The sequence below is a fragment of the Leptonychotes weddellii genome, chromosome 3, assembly GCF_054177405.1.
Source record: "Leptonychotes weddellii isolate Sample4059 chromosome 3, ASM5417740v2, whole genome shotgun sequence".
In the NCBI taxonomy this organism is placed as follows: Eukaryota; Metazoa; Chordata; class Mammalia; order Carnivora; family Phocidae; genus Leptonychotes; species Leptonychotes weddellii.
Genome location: NC_138371.1, coordinates 94,833,473 through 94,849,533, shown reverse-complemented (window position 1 = coordinate 94,849,533; position 16,061 = coordinate 94,833,473). Strand labels below are relative to the sequence as shown.

The 16,061-nt window shown below is 40.3% G+C and overlaps 1 protein-coding gene across 6 annotated transcripts in view; it reads left to right on the top strand.

Annotated features, from left to right (window-relative positions):
- CLASP1 (cytoplasmic linker associated protein 1) overlaps positions 1-16,061 on the top strand; it is a 248,232-nt gene that overhangs the window by 16,908 nt on the left and 215,263 nt on the right. The window lies entirely within an intron of this gene.

The following is a 16,061-nucleotide window of genomic DNA, read 5'->3' as shown; positions in this document are numbered from 1 at the left end:
ACCATCTGTTAGACATAAAACAAGACTCAATAAATTTAAAAGGATGAAAATCATTCAAAGTTTATTCTCTTTCTGATCACAATAGAATGAAGTTAGATATCAGTAATAGAGAGAAATTGGGAAACTAAACAACAGACTCCTAACTCATCAGTGAGTAAAAGAGGAAATTACAAAGAAAATAATAAAATATTCTGAGATGGTTGAAAACGAAAACACACTATCCCATGGTGCCAATGGTTGCACAACGGTGTGAATATACTTAATACCACTGCATTGTACATTTAAAAGTGGTAAATCTTATGTATGACTTACCACAATGTAAAAAAAACAAAACTCATTCATTGTTCAACAATGTTTATTGAGCGCCTACTATACTCCATGCCAAAAAATAAAACAACATACCATAATTTAGGGAATGCAGTGAAAGCATTGCTCAGAAGGAAATTTATAGCTTTAAATACTTCAATTAAAGAAGGATCTTAAGGGCGCCTGGGTGGCTCAGTTGGTTAAGCGACTGCCTTCGGCTCAGGTCATGATCCTGGAGTCCCTGGATCGAGTCCCGCATCGGGCTCCCTGCTTGGCGAGGAGCCTGCTTCTCCCTCTAACCCTCCCCCCTCTCATGTACTCTGTCTCTCTCTCTCATTCTCGCTCTCTCAAATGCATAAATAAATCTTTAAAAAAAAAAAAGAAGGATCTTAAATCAATAACCTAAACTTCCATCTTAAGAAATTAGTAAGAGAACATAATAAACCAAAAGCAAGCAGAAGAAAAAAAATAAAGACTAGATTAGAAATAAATGATAGAGAAAAATAGCAGTGAAAATCAACAGACCAAAAATTGAAAAGATACTGACCAAGAGAAACAGAGTAAAGATTCAGATTAATAAAATCAGAAATGAAAGAGAGGACATCACTACTGTCCTTACAGAAATAAAAAAGATGTAAGGGGATACTAGGAACAATTATATGCCAACAAATTAAATAACTTAGATGAAATTATGCATTTATAGAAAGGCTCTGCTGCGATTGGCTCAAGAAAAAGATAGACAATCTGAATAGATCAGTAGTAAGTGAAGAGGTTGAGTTAACAATCAAGAAACATCCCACAAAAAAGAGCCCAGGCTCAGATGACTTCACATTTGGTGAGTCTATCATATCTACCAAATGCAAATTCTTCAGAGACTCTTTCAAAATAAAGAGGAGGATGAAATGCATTGAGCATGTTATTACTGTGTTACAAAAGCCATACAAAGACATCACAAGAGAATTACAGACCAGTGTCTTTTCTGAATATATACATAAAAAATCAACAAAATGCTAGCAAACTGAATCCAGGACTATATCAGAAGGATTATATACTATGACCAAGTAGCATTTATATCAGGAATACAAGGTTGATCTAATATCTGAAAATCAATGTAATATACCATATTAATAGAATAAAGGATAAAAACCATATTATCCTCTCAAAAGCTGAAGGAAAAGCATTTGACAAAATCCAACACCTTTTTATGATAAAAACTCTCAACAAACTAGAAATAGAAGGGAACTTCCTTAATGTGATAAAGGCCAGATATCCACAGCTGATGTCATAGTTAATGATAAAAGATGGAATGCATTCTCCCCAAGATCAGGAACAAGACCCTTCTATTCAACATTGTACTGGAGGTTCTAACCAGGGCAATTAGGCAAGAAAAAGAAATAAAATGCATCCAGATTGGAAAAGAAGTAAAACCATACTTGCACATGACATGATCTTGTATATAGAACATCCTATTAGAACTGATAAAGGAGTTTAGCAGGGTTGAAGGATGTAAAATCAATAAACAAAAATCAGTTGTATTCCTATATACTTGCAATGAATAGTTCAAAAATGAAACTAAAAACAATCCCATTCACAATAGCTATAAAACGAATAAAAATACTTAGGATAAAGTTAACAAAAAAAGTATAAATCTTATACTCTGAAAACTATAAAACATCATTGAAAGAAATTAAAGATCTAAGTAAATGGAAAGACAGCCTATGTTCATGGATCAGTTTACCTAATATTGTTAAAGATGGCAGTACTTCCCAAGTTGATCTACATATTTGGTACACTCACTGTTAAAATGCTAGCTGCCCGTTTTGTAGGAATTGACAGGCCTCTCTTAAAATTCATATGGAAATACAAGGGGCCTCCTTGTATTTCCAGAATAGTCAAAACAATCTGGAAAAAGAACAAGGTTGGAGGACTTTCATAACTTACCATAAAGCTATAGTAATCACAACAGTCTGGTACTGATATAAGAATAGACACAATACATCAGTGGAATAGAATGTAAGTCCAGAAATGAAATCTTACTTTTATAGTCAATTGATTTTCAACAAGGATGTTAAGACAATTCAATGGGGGAAAGAATGGTTCTTTTCTTTTTCTTTCTTTCTTTCTTTCTGTCTGTCTTTCTTTCTCTCTCTCTCTTTCTTAAGATTTATTTATGAGAGAGAGCACAACACACAGTGGGAGGGGCAGAGAGGGAGAATCCTTAAGCAGATTCCCCGATGAGTGCAGGACTCAGTCTCACCATCCATGAGATCACAACCTGAGCTGAAACCAAGAGTCCATTGCTCAACCGACTGAGCCACCCAGGCACCCCCGGAAGAATGGTCTTTTCAACAAATGGTGCTGGGACGAGTGGATATCCACATGCAAAAGAATGAATTTGGACACTTTTCTCATTTGTGTGTACAAATGAATTCAGAATTAATCACAGAACTAAATGTAAGATCTGAAACTGTTAAACTCTTAGTAGAAAACAGGTGTAAATCTTTATGACCTTGGATTAGGCAATATTTTCTTTTCTTTTTCATTGTGGTAAAATAGGCAGTGATTTCTTTGGTATGATATTTAAACATAAGCAGCAGAAGAAAAAACAAATGGACTTCATCAAAATTGAGAACTTTATGTTTCAAATGACACCATCAAGAAAGTGAAAGCACAGTCCACAGAATGAGACAAAATACTTGGAAATCATATATTTAATAAAGGACTTTTATCTAAAAACTCTTACAGTCAACAGTAAAAAGACAAACCCGATTAAAAAATAAACAAAGGATTTGATTAGACATTTCTCCAAAGAAAATGTTCAAATGGCTATGCCCATGAAGAGAAGTTCAGTGTCCTTAGTCATTAGGGAAATGCAAATCAAAACCACAATGGGATGCCATTCCACACCCACTAAAATGGCTGTAATAAATAGACAATAAGTGTTGCTGAAGCTGTAGGGAAATTCATGTATTGCTTGTGGGAATGTAAAATGGTGTAGACATTTTGGAAAATAGTTTGGCAGTTCATCCAAGAGTTAAACATAGTTACCATATCCTATATTCTAGTTAACACCTATTTGTGTATCGAAGAAAATTAAAATCATCTCCACACAAAACTTGTTCAGGAATGTTCGTAGTACCATTATTTATTATAGCCAAAAAGTAGAAAGGATCCAAATATCCATCAACAGGTAAGTTAATGAACAAATATGGTATATCTTTACGATGGAGTATTATTCAGCCATAAAAGGGAATGAAGTATTGATACATGCTATAACATGGGTAAGCCTTGAAAATAGTATGCTGAGTGAAAGAAGCCAGACACAAAAGGCCACATATTTTATGACTTCACTTACATGAAATGTCCGGAATAGGCAAATCCATTTGGTCAGAAAGTAGATTATTGGTTTTCATGGCCTTAGGGGAGGGCTTTGGGGAGTGACTGCTAAAGGATAGGAGGTTTTATATTTGAGGTAATAAAAATGTTCTTTAACAGTGGTGATGGTTGCACAACCTTGGGAGTATAATAAAAACTGTTGAATTATACTCACTGTAAGAGGGTGAACTTAATGGTATGTGAATTGTATCTTGGTAAAGCTGTTACTAAAAAAATCATGTAAGGAGTTTAGGTTTAGTGATCTGTTTTTCATTAGTATAGTAAACAAGTAAAAAAGAGATACTGTTTGACCAGGACTGTGAAAGGATAATGAAGCTCTGAAAAATGCTACAGAAGTCAAGTATTGCTAGATTGAGTAGAAATTTACATCCCCTCTTTCTAGATGAGCCAACTTATCAGTCTCATTCTGTTTCTAACGAGGCTCCTCTCCCCAATAAGCTGGTTCTCTACTGAGGTCTCTTGTCTTCCTGTAAGATCCTTCCTTGGGAAGCTGCAATCTATATTATGATTCTGTCTCTCCTCCCCGGGGTAACTGTGTTGTTGAGGTAACACTTTGGCATGCTAATGCTCACAGCAGTCTTGTGTATATGTTAAATATTTTGCATTGGGAGAAGAAGAGTCAGCAGTGAATAGTGAGATGTTTTCAGTTAGTTTTGGTCTTATAGTTCTTGCATGAATAAAATTGGGTGTTATTAAATAACTGCTCTTCTGTTTTGAGACTTTGAAAAGCCTTATCTCTTCTTTTGAAAAAATATAAAAAGTAGAAGAAATTTTTAAGAAGTAGGACAGAAACTCATAAACCTATTACTCGGAGGCCACACTTTATTTTTTTATTTTTTATTTTTAAAAAGATTTTATTTATTTGACACAGAGAGAGAGAGAGAGTGCAAGCAGGGAGAGTGGCAGGCAGAGGGAGAAGCAGGCTCCCCACTGAGCAAGGATCCCACGACCCTGGGATCATGACCCAAGCCAAAGGCAGCTGCTCAACGGACTGAGCCACCCAGGCGCCCCCAGGGGCCACACTTTAATACTTTACATATTCTATTTTTTTTCTATAATTCTTTCTACATGTAGGCTATATCGTACTATATATGTATAATTTAATATAATTTCACATCCTAATTTGTTTAGTTAATGAACAGTTTTATTACAGGTATTTCATATTTTTTTCTACCAAGTAGACTTAAGCTTTACAATACTTAAAAAAGAAAATTATGGACAGGGGTGCCTGGGTGGCTCAGTCAGTTAAGCTTCCAACTCTTGGTTTTGGCTCAGGTCATAATCTCAGGGTCATGAGATATCAAGCCTGCTTTGGGCTCAGCACAGAGTCTACTTCCCCTCTCCCTCTCCCTCTTCCTCTGCCCCCTCCCCCCACCCATGCACACACACTCTATGTCTCTCTAAAATAAATAAATACATCTTTAAAAAAAAAAATTACGGACAGGGCACCTGAGTGGCTCAGTCGGTGAAGCATCTGACGTTGGCAGGGGTCATGATCTCGGGGTCCTGGGATTGAGCCCCACTTGGGCTCCCCGCTCACTGGGGAGTCTGCTTGTCCCTCCCTCTCTGTTCCTCTCCCTACTTGTGCTCTCTCTCTCAAATAAATAAATAAAATCTTAAAAAAAAATAAAGTGAAATTTAGAAAAAAACTATGGACAATTTTAAACATGTAATGGAAGTAAAGAGAATAGTTTAACAACCCTCATGCACTTATCACCGAATTTTGGCAATTCTCAATGCATATCCATCTTGCTGCATCTTTGAGGAAGTTTTGAGGAGCAGAATAAAAGTAGAAACAACTTTTATTATTTTAAACCTGCCCCAGGAGAAGCAAAAACAAAATTAAAGCTATCACTTACAGACAAAACTATTTTATTTTAAATATTTTTGATATTTTAATACTTAAATATTTTAATCCAAAAAATTTTAAAAAATTACTTCATTGAAATACTAGTGAAGGCAAGTATTAACTGTTACTAAGAAGTTATCTGGTGCTGATGTAGTATCTTCTGTTATTTTCTTACAGTATATGTACAGTAATGTGGAGTTGTCGGGTTGTTGGTGTTTTGTTTTTCTTTTTGTTTTGGCATTTTTCTTCACCAGCATATTGTTTTTCACCACCACATATTTTGTGGAAGTAATTGGTACACTACTTCCATCTTCTTATGAATTTCAGACTTTCTCCTTGTTTGACGTTTCATTGACAGTTGTACATTATATTCCATTATATACCCACTGTAATACTGAAAGGGAGATTTTCCTCCATTATGAGATGGCAGTGTCTGATTTTTGAATAGTGCTTTACTATTGGTAATTATGAAAGTAACATATTCATTATAGAAAATATTTAGAAAATACAGAAAAGTGCAATGAAAAATCTATAATCTCACCACCAGAAGTTAAGCAGTGTTCATGATTTTTTTTTTTTCTATTCATATGGCCTGCCCTTTCAATGGAATATGGAGAACCTTCTTTTATTCCTTTTTGGGCATTTGCATTATATGTTATGGCTGTTTTTTGTCCTGACTTCACTGTAGTTAATTATTATTCATGCTGGGGTGAGTGATTGAGATAGATAGATAGATAGATTAACTTTAATTTTTCCCCCCACCACAGAATCTTACGGTCTTTTGATCACTTGAATAATTCCAGATTTTAATATGTTTCCCAGGAAAATAATTGTATGCACACCCAAAGTCTCCTGATTCTGCTGTTCATAGATGATTTGTATAGAGCTCCCTGAATGAAGGCCTCCTGACTTTGGGGCTAGGAAATGATTGTTGGGCATTGTCTGTGTCCAGTCTTTCTGCTCTATGCCTAACTGGTTATTTCCATACTTTTTGAGGCTAAGAACTCTTTTTAGTGTCCAGCGTCACAGAGCTCTACAGAAGTGGAATTTTTAGTATTTGTTAATTGAGAAAAATGATCAAACGAAAAGAATTTCATTATCTTTGCCTTTAAAAATTCATAACTGTTTGTACCTGAGTTTGAAAAATTGTGGATATGAAGATTTACTCAGTTCATGGGTAACGTTTGGTGTGCATATGGAAGAATGCTCAAACATTCTTGTAATAACTGAACACTCTCATTTCAGAGGTGGGATTAGTGTTTACAGGTTGGGAACCGGTGCTCTGGCCTTTCCAAATTGCTGGTTTTCCTCTGACAGTCTCTTGCGTTTGTGCTTTGTCTGTATGTATTTGCACATTCCTTATACCTGGAATGTTTTTTACATTCTTCCTACCCTCCAATTACTCCTACTCCCCAAGAAGAAAATGAACTCAATTAATGATTGCCAGTGACTTTTGATTTTCAGCTCAGACAAACTTCATTCTTTTAACAAATATTTCTCAAGTGCCTTGTGTGTAACAGGCATAGTTACAGGCATTAGGTGAACATAATAAACAAGATCCGCACCTTCGTAAGGCTGACAGTCCTGTAGAAAAACAGACAGCAAATAGGTAAACAAACATGCGATAGAATTATAACTTGTAAGTGTTTCGAGGGAAGGGAATGGGGTGCAGTGACAGGGGACCCTCCTGTGAGTGGTCTTTGAAGGACTTGTTGAGGAGGTGACTTTTAAGCTGAAGCCCTGAGGCCTGCAGCCAGGCTACTGTAGGCATATGGACAGTATTTAAGGTAGAAGGAAGAGCAAGAGTGAGGCCAGTGTGGGCTATGAGTTCAGAGATACTCTGGAGAGAACAATTTGAAAGTCATCAGTTTAAAGGCAGTTTTTAAATTCATGGCAATGGATGCTGAGTGTTTTGGAGTGAGCAAGATCAGGAGATGAGAGGCATTGTTCTGAGCCCCTCAACAGCTCTGGAAGCAGAGCAGAGATGGTTAGAGAAACTCAAGTAGGTGCAGCCAGAAAAGTAGCAGGAAGGCGTGATCATTTGTTTTCACGAAGTGGGAAGTTTTTCAAGAAGGATGGAGTGACCAGCTTTGGAATGCTGCGGAGAGTTGGAGTTAGCAAAGTACAGAAAAGTATTGCTTGGATTTGCCAGCATGGAAGTCATCTGTGATCCTGATGAGCAGCTCCAGGGGAGCGGTGGCAGGTGAAGCCCGATTGGAGGGGCTTCGGGGTGAGCAGGAAGCGCATCAGTGCAGCTGATGTCCTGGGAGGGAGAAGGGTGCAGGCTGCAGGGCAGGGTACAAGGGCCCTTGGGGAGAAGATGGGAAAGTCATTTTGGAGAGAAGGGCAGAGCAAACTCACTAGAGAACATGAATTGAGGTGCTGGCTTGGGATACTTCGTGAAGTTTGAGATTATCAGTGTAAAATGAAACCGGCTGGACGCGTGTGTATGTTCCTTCAGCATGATGAAGGCACGAGAAGGCACCTGATTGTGTGTCAGGTTCTTCCAAGGTTTGGACTTACTAGGCAGCTTATCCCAGAGGGAGAGAAAGTTGAGGATAGTTTCAAGCTCTTAACACCCTTGTGGAATTGAATCCAGACTAAAAGAAAGGTCAAATTGGGAAGGTGTTTTATGGAATTGAGGAGGCTGGGGCCATGTGCTTGAGCATAGGAGCTGGAAGGATGGGCAGTTGTGGTTGCAAAGCCCGATTGCAGAACATGACAGGGAGCTGAGAGATGAGGATGGCTTGCTAATACCTGAGAGCAGACACCCGGAAGGTTAGAGGTCGAGGTGGCTGAAGAGAGAGGCCATTGAAGGATGCTGAGGCAGGGAAGGAGGGAGACAGGGAGGCTGGAGGCCCAATCTGCCTCGAGCTAGCCAGTGACCGCTGGCTGACAAATGAAAGCAGGGGCTGGCTGGGAGAGTGAGTGCTATATCTGCTCGGCGTGAGCTGCCCTGCCCTGGCCCTGAACTTCCCACTTGGATTTCCTCAGGCAGCCTTCTGTCTCCTTTCTCTGCCACCTGCAGCACCTTCTACAAACATCCTGCTTAGGACTCCTACGGATACTATTGCAACTATTTGCATTTCTGTCTCTTACTTCTTCCGGGCAGTGGGCTCCTCCTCGGGGGCCTGAGCCAAGCTTTACGTTCTGTGATTTCCGGCCGTTGGCATAGTACACGCCAGTCATGTCACAGGCCCAGAGTAAATGTTCACTGAGTGAATGTGTGGGCTCAGAAGTGGGTGGGCTGAGGGGGAAGAGAAGGAAGAGTGAGAACAGAGATTTGTTGCTGGCAGGGCAAGGCAGAGTGTCTTTGTAAAATTTCAGATCATATTATAGAAATCATTACAGTGCAAAAAAGTTTATCTTATTGATAGAAACACACCGCTTTTGACTGAATGTGAGTAAATTCTGCTAATTTCTGGCTTCCGGAGTTGACCTTTAAAGTATTATGACTGCTTTCTACATCTTTTCCAGGGAGATTTTTAATTTGTTATTCACTTCGTTGTGCTGCTAGTTTAAATTGTCCTTCTTGGTACTATTATATGGAATATTATTTTATTAAAGCTTCCTAAGTACTTGTGATTTGATTTGTTTCCTAATCCTCTGCTTCTTATGCCCCACATGCTATAGCTATTTACCATTTTTGTGTTTTAATATTAAGTAAGTGCGTGTGCTTTGGATTTTCAATGTGGTCATAGAGTGTTGTAGTATAGTGTTAAGAATACAAGCTGTAAGACTGCGCAGCTCTGGTTTTCAATTACTGCCTGACCTTATTAGCTTTAAAACTCTGGGCAGTTTTTTTGTTGTTTTGAGCCTTCCTGAGTTTCATTTCTTTATCTTTGAAATGAGAGTAATGATGCCCACCTATGTCACAGGTATTTCACGGTCTCAGCACGCTTCTTCCCTCAACCATTTACAAGTGTCCTCCTCCCTCATTTGCTTATGCTTCCCCCCCCATTAAGTTTTATCATTTCCCCTATTAAGTGCACCCTATTACCTGATGGACATATGTAGTTTTAACTTGGTCATTCCAGGCCTTCTCGATCCATCCCTTCTGAATTGCCACAGTACTTATACATACTCCTTACTTGACGGGTACAATATTCCACCTGTGAAATCTAATGTGCACCCTATATTTGTGTTGAATTATTACATTGACAAGCTTTTTGTGCATTTTGTTCTCTCCAAGTAAGTTGGAAGCATTTTCTTTTTTTTTTTTTTTAAAGATTTTTATTTATTTATTTATTTGAGAGAGAGAATGAGAGACAGAGAGCACGAGAGGGAAGCGGGTCAGAGGGAGAAGCAGACCCCCCGCTGAGCAGGGAGCCCGATGTGGGACTCGATCCCGGGACTCCAGGATCATGACCTGAGCCGAAGGCAGTCGCTTAACCAACTGAGCCACCCAGGCGCCCCCAAGTTGGAAGCATTTTCAAGTCAAGCTATAGATTATGGTTATTTCTGTTGTATTTTCTGTAGTGAGATGTGATATATGATGAATCAATAAAAATAATTGAGATGAACTGGTAATGAGTAACCAGAATACAAATGTACTCATCCCATCTATTTATCCATTTATTCATTCTGCAAATATCCATTGAAAGTATATGTGTTAGTTAGATTGAAAAACATGACCACAACATTTTGCAGCCCTCCTATTAATTGGTAGAATCCATTTCCTCACACTTAATCTGGGCTGGCCTTGTGACTTGCTTTGACCGCAGAATGTAGCAGAAGTGATTTGCAAGTTCTGGATTCTAGGCCTTGAGAGGCCTGGTACCTTCCCCCTTTGCTACCTTGGAATGCTCTGTATAGAGCTGCAGGCTAGGTTACTGAATGGTTATGTGGCAAGAGGTCCAGCCAACAGCCGGCATCAGTGTGTCAGACATGTGAGTGATGCCATTGTGGACTCTTGAACCCAAGTGAAGCCGACAGGTGACAACAGTGGCATGAATGATGCCAGGCGAGATTTGTAGAAAGAACCTTCTAGCTGGGCCCAGCTAACCCACAGACTTACGAGAAATAGTAACTTATTTTGAACTAGTAGGTAAAAATGGTCCTACTTGTAACTTCTCTTATGGAGAAGTCTACAGAGCAGTTTATAGTTGGTTCTGTTCTCTCCCACCCTCCCCCCATCCTCCATTGTTAATACACCTCTATAGTTGGGTACCTGAGTGCCACACAATAATTATGGTAATTAAGGGGATAGAGATAGGAGCTAATTTTTTTTTTTTTTTAAAGATTTTTTTTTATTTATTTATTTGAGAGAGAGAATGAGATAGAGAGAGAGCATGAGAGGGGGGAGGGTCAGAGGGAGAAGCAGACTCCCCGCCGAGCAGGGAGCCCGACGCGGGACTCGATCCTGGGACTCCAGGATTATGACCTGAGCCGAAGGCAGTCGCTTAACCAACTGAGCCACCCAGGCGCCCCAGGAGCTAATTTTTTTTAAAGATTTTATATACTTATTTGAGAGCACAAGTGGGGGGGGCAGTAGAGGGAGAGGGAGAAGCAGGCTCCCCGCTGAGCAGGGAGCCCAACATGGGGCTTGATCCCAGGACCCTGAGATCATGACCTGAGCCGAAGGCAGATGCTTAACCAACTGAGCCACCCAGGCACCCCAGGAGCTAATTTTTAAAAATGTCCTATGCAAACCCTTTCCATTCGTCTTCTTATATAATGAATGTAGAGCCAATATTCTCCCCAGTGCCACTCAGGAAATGGCAGAGTCAGGACTGGAGGCTGGAATTCTTAACTGTGTTGTTCTTTTTATTACCTCAGGCTCTCTAATTGCGTGTTTCTTCATTCTTGTTGAAGCTGATATTTTTTAACTTCTTCCTGTTGGTCCCTAGCAGGAGTAGGGCTATTGTTCTTGTAAACATTGCTCTATTAATTTCTACTTTCCTGGGTACTGTAAAGGAGAATGACCGTAGGACCATTGTCTTGACCTCTTATTGTTTTTCCCTCATAGGTATAGACCAAGATGATGTGGCAGGAAAAGGTTGGGGGGCTTGCACCCTAACTGCTGTACTGGGGGCAGAGAACAGTGGTGATGTTGGGGAATGGAAGGGCCCTTTGCAGTTGGGGAGGCGTTTTAGAGGAGCTGGGGCATTTTTTCAGAAATACCTGGAATGTGTCCCTTTTCCAGGGCCTGATACAGTAACATCTAGTGGGCTCCATGGCTTTCATGGTGAGATCTTACTAAAGAACACTTAGCCTGATAAATTAAGAGGAGGAAAGGTACTTGGCTATTCTAAGGTACCTACCTTTCCTTTTATATCATTTTTACATTTCTCTTATTTTGGAAAATGTGTGCAAGTAGAACTTTTTTTAAAACTTAGAAATAGTGTTACATTCTGAGTAATTTTTTTTTCTTTTTATTGAAGTATAGTTGACACACAGTGTCGCATTAGTTTCAGATGTACAACATAGTGATTCCCCAAGTCTACATTATGCTGTGCTCACAAGTGTAGCTACCGTCTCTGTACATACGATGCTGTTGATTGTATTCCCTGTGCTGTAGCTTTCATCCCCGTGATTTATTCAGTCCAACATTCTGAATAATTTCTTTATTTTTCTTCTTTAAAGAGGGAGGGAAGGGGAGGCGCGCAGAGGGAGAGGGAGATAGAGAATCCCAAGCCGACTCCCCCACTGAGCTTGGAGCCTGACGTGGGGCTCGATCTCGCCACCCTGAGATCATGACCTGAGCTGAAATCAAGAGTCGGATGCTTAACCAGCTGAGCCCCCCAGGCGCCCCCTGAGTAATTTCTAACGTTGGTACTGCTGTCAGGTAGTCACCTGTGTGATGCCACTCTCCTGAATGATGATTTCAGAACTGATGTGAGTAGGTGCTGTGCTGGTTTTGTAAGCTCTCTCGGGGTAAGGGCTGAGTCCTGTTTACTCTCATGTCCCAGTGCCTTCCAGTAATGCCTTACATATAACAGACCTGGTTTTTATTTGGTTCAGCCACAGGTAACGTTTGGGACCTTAGGTTCCAGGTTAGCTTTAGACCTGTTTCCTTGTTGCGCTCTTCCCTGGTAGAGAGCCTGGACAGGATGTGGGTGGAAGGAAGAGATTTTTACCTCCTCCTCTTGTTTGTTTGTATTCTGTTTTCTGCATTTTTAATATAACATTTTTATAATTCTGTTGCTATATGAAATTTTGCTTGTATTTTTGTTGGCTTAGAAAATTCCTGGGGGGGGTACAGGGAGAAGGACATATATTTATTTACTTGGATCGCTAAAAATATCACAGGAAACTAGGGACATTATTTGCTTTTAGGCAGGGAAACAAGGTGACTTGGGGGCAGGAGTGGGAGGGAGATTTTTCACTTTTGTACCTCATGAACTGGGACCATGTGATTGATATTCCCTGAAGGCCTTTGAAAGCAGAGATGGAGAAAATGCTCAAGAGCATCAGAAAAAGGTACCCTAAAAATCCAGTTTAGTAAAAATAAATAGAGGATTATCAGGGGCACCTGGGTGGCTCAGTCGGTTAAGCATCTGCCTTCGGCTCAGGTCGTGATCCCAGGGTCCTGGGACTGAGCCCTGCATCAGGCTCCCTGCTCAGTGGAGAGCCTGCTTCTCCCTCTCTGCTGCAGCTCCCCCTGCTTGTGCTCTCTGCCTCTGTCAAATAAATAAATAAAATTTAAAAAAAAAGAGAGAGGATTATCAGTTACTTTCTTTCTTTCTTTTTTTTAATTTAAGGAGAAAAGGAGAAAAGAGAGAACCCAGTCTGCTTAATGTCTAGCGGCTTCCAGTGTCTTTCATTCTGTGGATTTTGTACGTAGGAATTTGTGACCTACTTTTGAGTATGTTAAGCCTTTATTGCATAGTTACCTGCAAGAAACATATACTTTTATTTGTTAGAAATTTTAGACAATTCTAATCGAAGGGGAGCTTTTTATATAATACATATTTTAAAAATTACCATAGAGACTTGAGTGGGATCATTCCTCTCCTAGCAATGGAGACTTTGTTCTTGCCTGTTGCTTCCTACCTGAGCATGAAGTCTGACCTCCTTTCCCTGAGTGAGAGCAGAACTAGGCCAGACTTATTATTTTTTTTTTTTAAGATTTTATTTATTTATTTGACAGAGACAGAGAGAGAACGGGAACACAAGCAGGGGGAGTGGGGGAGGGAGAAGCAGATTCCCCGCTGAGCAGGGAGCCCGATGCTGCACTCCATTCTAGGACCCTGGGATCATGACCTGAGCCAAAGGCAGAGGCTTAATGACTGAGCCACCCAGGCACCCTAGGCCAGACTTACGATCACAAGTGTTTGAAGGTGGGGAAAGGAAACTAATTGGCCATGTGGCCTTGCGAAATTACTTACCTCAGTTTCTTTATCTGTAAAATAGGGATTTAAATACCTACTTTATACAGTTGGTTGGAGAATTAAAGATAATATATATAAATAATCTAGAATGGAACTTGACACCTCAAGTAGATGCTTAAAAACTGTGTGATTATTATTATTGGTTAACGTCTGTTGATTTTAGGCCCCTTGAAGGAGTAAAGGATGGGAGATTCTCTTCAGTGAGAATGAAAGATAGCTGTTTAGGGGAAGGCAGAGTACATCTGTTATCTGTTGGTATATAACAAACTACTGCAAACTTAGTGGCTTAAAACAACAATGAAATATTATTTCTCATAATTCTGTGGTTTGGCTGGGTAGTTTTTTTTGCTTGTCTCCTTAGACTTACTTGCGTAGCTGCAGTCAGATGATGACTGAAAGGGCTAAGTGATCCCCAGTGGACTCACTCACAGGTCCGGCAGTGCTTCTGGCTGCTGGTTGGGGTGTGTTGGTTCTCTTCCACATGGCCTCTCCAGTTCCAGAAGCTTCCTCATCGCATGGCAGGCCCAGGGCGGCATTCTAAGAGGGTGAGCTGCAGTGCTTGCCTATCAAATCTCTGCTTTCTTTTGCAGTTGCTGACTTGCCACTGGCCAAAGCAGGTCACAGGGCCAACTTCGGGTCACTGTGGGAGGGGACTAAGGCCCCACCTTGGTGGGGGAAAAGAAACCAAGAATTTGTGGTCATTTTTAATCCACCACAAACCCACCCTTGTTTGATTTGCTTCTTGGGCTAGTATTGGGCCAAGAAAGAAAATGTTCTGTTAGTTTCTCCAGTTTTCCTGTATCACTGATGCCTTCTTTAGACCAACATAGGATCTGATTAAGGAACTGGGGATATTTTGTTCGGACTAAAAATTGGAATGAAGGGTAATAGCTGCTTTTATGTACTTGAAGATCCTTCTTATGAAGGAGGGACCAGCTCCAGGGTATGGAAGTGACTGGAAAGCAGCTATCTCCTCTGCCATGTGAGATAGTGGGTCTTCTCAAATGCTGTCCTGCCCCCAGCCCCTACCCCCAGATGGGTAATCGTGTGTCAGGGTCTTTTGAAGGAGGGTCTTGCGCATTGAATGACTCGACTTAAATGATTCCTATTGGTGTCAGAAGTCTCTGATTCTGGAACTCAGGAAGTGCACTGTGCTCTTTATCCTGAGGGTAGGGATGGATGAGGTAATGTTAGAAAGGGGAAGAATTCCTCTGCACAGACTTGTAATTTTCCTTGATGTATAAGTTCATATTTACCTGCTAGAACCCCTGAGAGCTGGGATTGACTGTTGCTGTGAGGAACAGTTCTATTTAGTACAGAGTCAGGGAGGTGCTGCATCTTGAAGACAGGTTTTCTGTGAGTCTTCTTAGGTTAGAATGAAAAGAATCAAGAGAAGAAATTGAAGTTAGAAATAGATATGTACAGTTGCTCCAGCAGCCATAGATTAACTGTTCAGCTTACTGAGTTTGTCTAATGAAAACAATTTTGCTACAACTTTCCCGTAACATGATCTTGAGATCTCCTGATTTTATATATAACATAATACCAGGTCCAAATGGTGCTGTTGTCAGCTGAGAATACTGTCCCATAAGTGATCAGCGTTTGGGCCTGTTCACATTTCTCCCTCCCATCACCCCCTCTTCTTTGTTGGAGGGAGAAGGAAGAGGCAGGGAAGACTGTTCATTCTGTTGTCAAGCTACCGAGCAAGAAGTTTGATGGAGGTGCTGTCTTTGGTCCATGTTACCAGGCCGGCCCCTTTGGTCAATGGTGTTTCTATGGAGTCTGCCCCATTTCCAGCACTGGTTTTTTTTTTAGAAAACTCAGAGTAAGGCAATAAGCTACAGTACCTCCAGTGATTCACACACAGAGTGGTGTTAGGTTTTTGGTGGGGAGCAAAATTTAAGATACAAAGAAATATGCTAGCTGAAGCAGAAGATTGCTTTCCTGACTGGCTCATTTACAAGCTGGAAAGTTGTGAAAAACATCAACCTACCAACTGTATAGCTCATTGGCTCTTTGCTTTGGGCTTCCATGTTCTTCCTGGTAAAAATAATAATTATGTTATTCTGATATGGTTGCCAAGCGTTCATGCTTCTCACTCCACTTGTGATTATAAATGATTCTGCAGCGCGGATTGCTTTGTCTTTGATTTAATGTTTCATAACATTTGGAAGTTA